Source organism: Tursiops truncatus, chromosome 20 (genome assembly GCF_011762595.2).
Source record: "Tursiops truncatus isolate mTurTru1 chromosome 20, mTurTru1.mat.Y, whole genome shotgun sequence".
NCBI lineage: Eukaryota > Metazoa > Chordata > Mammalia > Artiodactyla > Delphinidae > Tursiops > Tursiops truncatus.
Genome location: NC_047053.1, coordinates 48,285,575 through 48,290,958, shown reverse-complemented (window position 1 = coordinate 48,290,958; position 5,384 = coordinate 48,285,575). Strand labels below are relative to the sequence as shown.

Sequence of the window (5,384 nt, the reverse complement as noted above, 5' to 3'; positions counted from 1 at the left end):
CTAGGGAAAACCAGCATCAGCTCTGCACAGCCCAGAGTCCCAGGAGTGTGGGAGGGAAGGTTTTGGTGTGTGGCCCCCAAGGCACCTGGGGCTGAGCATGGGAGCTGCACAGCACAGGAGGGGCGACCTCAGCCCCCTGTGGTCAGGGAGTCTGAGCAGCCTTTGGTAAGATCTGTAGTTATAATTGTGTCCTTATTATAAAAGTGATACATATTCACTGCAGAAAATTTAGAAACTACACATATGCAAAAAGAAGAAAATTTAAAATAACCCACAATCACACTACCCCGAAATAACTCCTGTTAACATTTTGAGCATATATACCCTCCCAGACTTTCCTATGCATAGAATATATATTTTGGTACCAAGTGGGATCATACTGTACATTCCATTTTGTAACTTTTTTCCATTTAACTATGTCTCATAACAAATCACTAAGTATTCTTCCACAACATCATTTTTAAATGGCTGAATTGGCCAAAGGATACTAAAAGGACAGCTGAAGACAGGAGAGCAAAATTTTATAATACAGAACACTGCAATTAAGCATTAAATAGGAAAATGATCTTTGTCAACAAATCAGCTCTACAGGTTACAGAAAAATATGATTTTTTAAAGTTATTTTCCTCTTTAGTCCAAATTCTACAATATTAAAAAAACCAAACCTGACTTAAAGACATGACACTCAAAAGAGAGCCCCCTTCTCTGAGATCTTCTCTTACTGAAATGGATCAATGATGAAAATAGCCAGATCTGAGCATCTAAAAACCTTCTAGTCTACCTATGCGTGATCCCTGTGTGTGTGTGTCTAGTCTACCTATGCGTGATCCCTATAGTTCTGAGAAGCAACAGTATAGAGTAATTTAAAACAACAAGGGGTTATGTCTAGGGGTGTGTGTGTGTGTGTGTGTGTGTGTGTGTGTGTGTGTGTGTGTGTGTGTGTGTGTGTGTGTGTGTGTGTGTGTATAAAGGCGATGGTGGATATCTGAGGATTTGTTGATGGATGAGTGAGATTGGGGTGGGGATGTATGTGTATGAAAGATAATCAGTTCTGAGCAACGATGAAAAGGTTTTGCTACTGACCTTTATAACTATAACTATGAACATTTCTACCCTTGATCTGAGCTCAAAGTAGGGGGTGCTCCCCTTGGCTGGCGATGTCTTCAGAAACAAACAACCTCATAGTTCTGAAGGGCTGACTTGACTTCCTCTTACCGCAGGTTTAATGGACTGAATGATTGTGTCCCCACAAAATTCGTATGTTGAAGCCCTAACCCTCAATGTGATGGTATTTGGAGGTCGAGCCTTTGGAAGGTGATCAGGGTTAGATGAGGCCATGAGGGTTGGGCCCTCATGATGGGATTAGTGTCCTAATAGGAAGAAACACCAGAGTCCTCTCCCCACCATGTGAGGACAGCAAGAAGGCAGCAGTCTGCAAGCCAGGAAGAGGGCCCTGACCAGAACCTGACCACACCACATCTTGATCTCAGACTGCCAGCCTCCAGAACTGTGAGAAATAAATTTCTGCTGCTTAAGCCACCTAGTCTGTGGTATTCTGTCATGGCAGCCAAAGTAGGCTAAGACCTCAGGTAAGATGTCTACGGTAGTTTGGGGACGGTAAGATTGCAGTCATCTGGACTTTGTCAAGCCATTCCCCAAGGAGAGACCCACCAGGGGCACATACAGAGGTGGGAGGAGTGAGGAACCTGAATCCAGGACTCACAGCTGCTCTGCCAGAAGGAGGTATGTCCCTCAAATATGAAATGGGAGCTCAGGCTGGGTCTGCTGTTTCACGATGATGACAGATGAAGTGCAAAGAGCTTGGGGATGGCCCAACAGGGCTGCTCACGGACGAGCCTCAGGCAGAGCTCCCGGGCTCCCTCCCACAATGGCCTCACCGTGTTTGCGGCCTTCTTCTCCCGCCGTGAGCCCAACAGAACAGGGGGAAATGATGGAGAACACCAGCAGGCTTGTAAGGGCCAGAGCCAGGGCCAACTCCAAGAAGGACAAAAAGGGCTCCTGCAGGGTCAGGAGAAATCCTGGGGCCAAAAACACGGGGTTCCTCTCCAGGGACCAGGGGTTGGGGCACTGAGAGCAGTTCTGCACAGACTCAGGCCCTCACCAGAGTAGGATGAGCCCGGGTGCTGGAGGGGCTGAGAACCACCCCCCAGTCCAGCCTCAGGACCAGCAAGCAGCTATTCCTACCACTGGTCCCCGCAGCTTGGTTGAAAATCCAAGGACAAGATTGTCCTGGGGCAGAACCAAGGGTGACTGGCCGTAAGCTATGCCAGCCTTAGATTCACTGTGACCCAAATCCGAGCTTGTAAAGCATCACGGGTGCCAAGCACCGGTGGCTTCTGGTTTATTGCTTATCTTTTCTGTGCACTTCAGGGAAGCTGCTTTAGGGAAATGCCAACCTGCCACGTATGAAATAAAGCTAGGATCTCCTTCCAGGTGGGAGCCACTTTAACAAGTGGCTCCCTAGAGGCTGAACCCCGGGAGAACAGGGCTCAGGGACTCAGGGTGCTGGTGGCCCTGGGAGACACAGCTTCAGGGGCTGCTATGTAGGCCTCCTGGTGCCTAGAGTGATGCTACACGACGGGAAGTCCAGGCCACAGCTGGTGCAGGGCTGGGTGATGCAGCACCTCTCTGTGTCACAAGAACACAGATTCTGCCCCCTGCCCGCTCTGCACCCTCCCATCAGGCTGGAAGCAGGATGGCTGCAGTAGATCTATAACAACGTCCTGAGGCCTCTCTTAGAAGCCAAGAAGTGTTCCCGGAAGTTGACCCTCCCTGCTGGAAGATACTCCTCTTGCCTCATTAGGCAGAACCAGTCACAGCTAAGAGCACAGTATCTCCCATGGACCAAGTGCTCGGCCCTGAGGTCAGGGTGGGCCTCACTCTCCCCAGCCCTGCCCGAGGGGTGGGAGGATGGACACCTGCACCAAGCCCAGGTCAGTAAGAAGAAAGGGGAGGGCCCAGATGCCCCTGGGAGCTGGTCAGCCTGTGGGGCCCTCTCCCCAGCAAGGCTCTTCCCTGCCTGCCCTCAGGAGATGTCACCGGGAGCCAGCTGTCTTCACTCTCACTATACCTTCACCCTCTCGCTCATCCCCCAGAGCACTCACCCCAACGTTTGGGTCCACAGGTGATCCAGAGGGTAGAAAATGGCCCAGGTGCCCCTCTGGGGTTCCTGGGCTGACAGGTCAGCTGCATGGCCAGAGGGCCTGGCCAGGCCACATTCTGGGGGGGCACAGGGCAAGACAGGATGGCCAACTCCCAAGGACAAAGTCGCCTGGGTGGGGATGACCATTCCAACACAGGGAGGGCCTGTGCCAGGGCCCTGGGAGGCCTGCAGGATTTGCATTTGTGGGGCCACTGGCTGAGCAGAGTTGGAAGAGTCCACACGGACAGTGAGTCTGCCAGGCAGTAGGAGGGGCCCCTCTTCTACTGGGAGCAGTTGAGCCCCCAGTCACAAGCCAGCCTCTGGGGAAGGGGCTGGTTCCCTCCGAGCAGACCACTCAAAGAGCCCAGCTCCCTCTGCCTGTGAGTAGTAGCCGCTGCAGGTCCGTCTGCACAGTGCCTCCCTCCACAGCTTCCTACGCACCGAGAGACTTTCTCTCCTCGCCCTCCCCACTTCCATGCATGGCTAGAATTCAGAGACCCCACAGGGGGACAGGGAGGAAAAGTTACCATCCCCTTGGCCTGACAGTTTGACCCCAGAATCCCCATTATACTAATCACCACCCAACTCACATCCTTGTCTTGTGCCACATAGTCCTGGCAACACCAGTAACATACATGTGCGTTCCAGTAAAATGCACCACCACATCCTGGAAATTTGCCAGCCGAGGGGCCCTGCTTAAGTGTAGCTCAATCAGCATGTGCTTGTGGCCACATCAGTTCTGTCAAAGGTGTGCCATTGTGCTGATGGACAGATGGACAAGCCAGGCTTCCCTTGACTCTCGGGCTGCCAGCCATTGGCTTCTTCCTGCTGAATGAGGCACCAAAGACTCTAAGAGGAGCCAGCCGTGGGCTCCTGGGGCCGTACCCGGCCTAGCACTTTGCACAGAGAGTCCCCTGTTGTCTTCTCCATCCCCTAAGGGACCCAGAAGGTGGGACATTGACCTGCTTGGCAGATGTCTTTGTCTCCTAGGGCCGCCGTAACAAACTAAGCGGCTTAAAACAACACCAATTTTATTCTTGAACAGCTCTGGAGGCCAAAAGCCCGAAACTAAGGTGTCGGCAGCGCTATGCGCTCTGGAATGGCTTATGCTGCATTACTCCAATCCCTGCCTCCGCCCTTACGTGGCTGTCTATCTTCGTATGTCCTCTCCTCTTCTTATAAGGATGCCAGTCTCTGGATTTAGGGCCCACCCTACCCCAGTATGACCTCATCTTAACATGATTAAATCTACAAAGACCTATTTTCCAAATAAGATCTCATTCACAGGCCCCCGGAATTAGGACTTGGACGTATGGGGACACAAAGCAGTGCACAGAGTAGGTCTCTCCTGGCAGGTGAAGGGTGGACAGGCACTTACACCAGTGCCAGGGTTGTCTCCCCACACCCCTCCATCACCCACAGGCCAGCCGGCCTCTGCTCCAGTGCCCCAGGGCGGAGTCCTCACGGCCTCCTGAGTCCTGCTGATGCTCGCATCTCTCAGACAGAACCAAATTCTGTCTCCCTAGAGCTTACACCCACACATCCTTTTTCTACCTTTGAACACAAAGGGACAAACCTACTTCCTCCTCCACCACGACAGACCTTAGAATAAGTGGAGCACGGCAGCAGGCCCATCCCCACCCACCCTGCCTCTCCAAGTCTCCTGGTAGCTTCAAGGGCCCACCTGTCATGGGTGTGCATCCATGCACACCCCAGCTGAGCCAGCCCCATTGGCCACTGACTCTCCTAAAGCAAGACACAGAACCGACCACAAATGCCCCGAGGAGATGCTTCTCCCCAAACATGCACAGGGTGCTGTGGGCATAAGGCTGAGAGTGCTGGAGAGGCAAGGTTCAGGGACTCTGGATCCCGGCTGAGGGTGTGGGATGGGGATGGGGACAGCCCCTCACCCGAGGTCGGGCTATCGGGCCCCCAGTGTGGGAGACAGATGGAAGAAGAGCTGGTCCCAGCCAGTCTGTTGATAAAATCTGTGTGATCGTGTGATGACTTCTCTCCCAGAGGCTGACAGCAGGGTCAGGTCCTGTGTGTTTACCTGGAGCTTGACAAAGTCTTGTTGAATGAATGAATGAATGAATGAATTAGTGAATGAGTTAATGGCTGAAGTGGACTGGGGGAACTGGAGACTTCCCATCTTTCCCCCTTCCGCCTTGCAGCCCCTGAGATGCCTCCCTGTGGAATTACATGCTGAATGTGGCTATTG

At 52.5% G+C, this 5,384-nt stretch overlaps 2 non-coding genes across 2 annotated transcripts; both read left to right on the top strand.

Moving 5' to 3' along the window:
• The first annotated feature begins 729 nt into the window (after positions 1–729).
• LOC117309868 (small nucleolar RNA U2-19) lies at positions 730–844 on the top strand. The gene has a single exon (XR_004524158.1). It is a non-coding gene; the product is annotated as a small nucleolar RNA U2-19 (small nucleolar RNA).
• A 209-nt stretch (positions 845–1,053) lies between these two features.
• On the top strand, positions 1,054–1,129 carry LOC117309865 (small nucleolar RNA U2-30). Its single transcript, XR_004524154.1, has one exon. It is a non-coding gene; the product is annotated as a small nucleolar RNA U2-30 (small nucleolar RNA).
• The last annotated feature ends 4,255 nt before the right edge of the window (positions 1,130–5,384 follow it).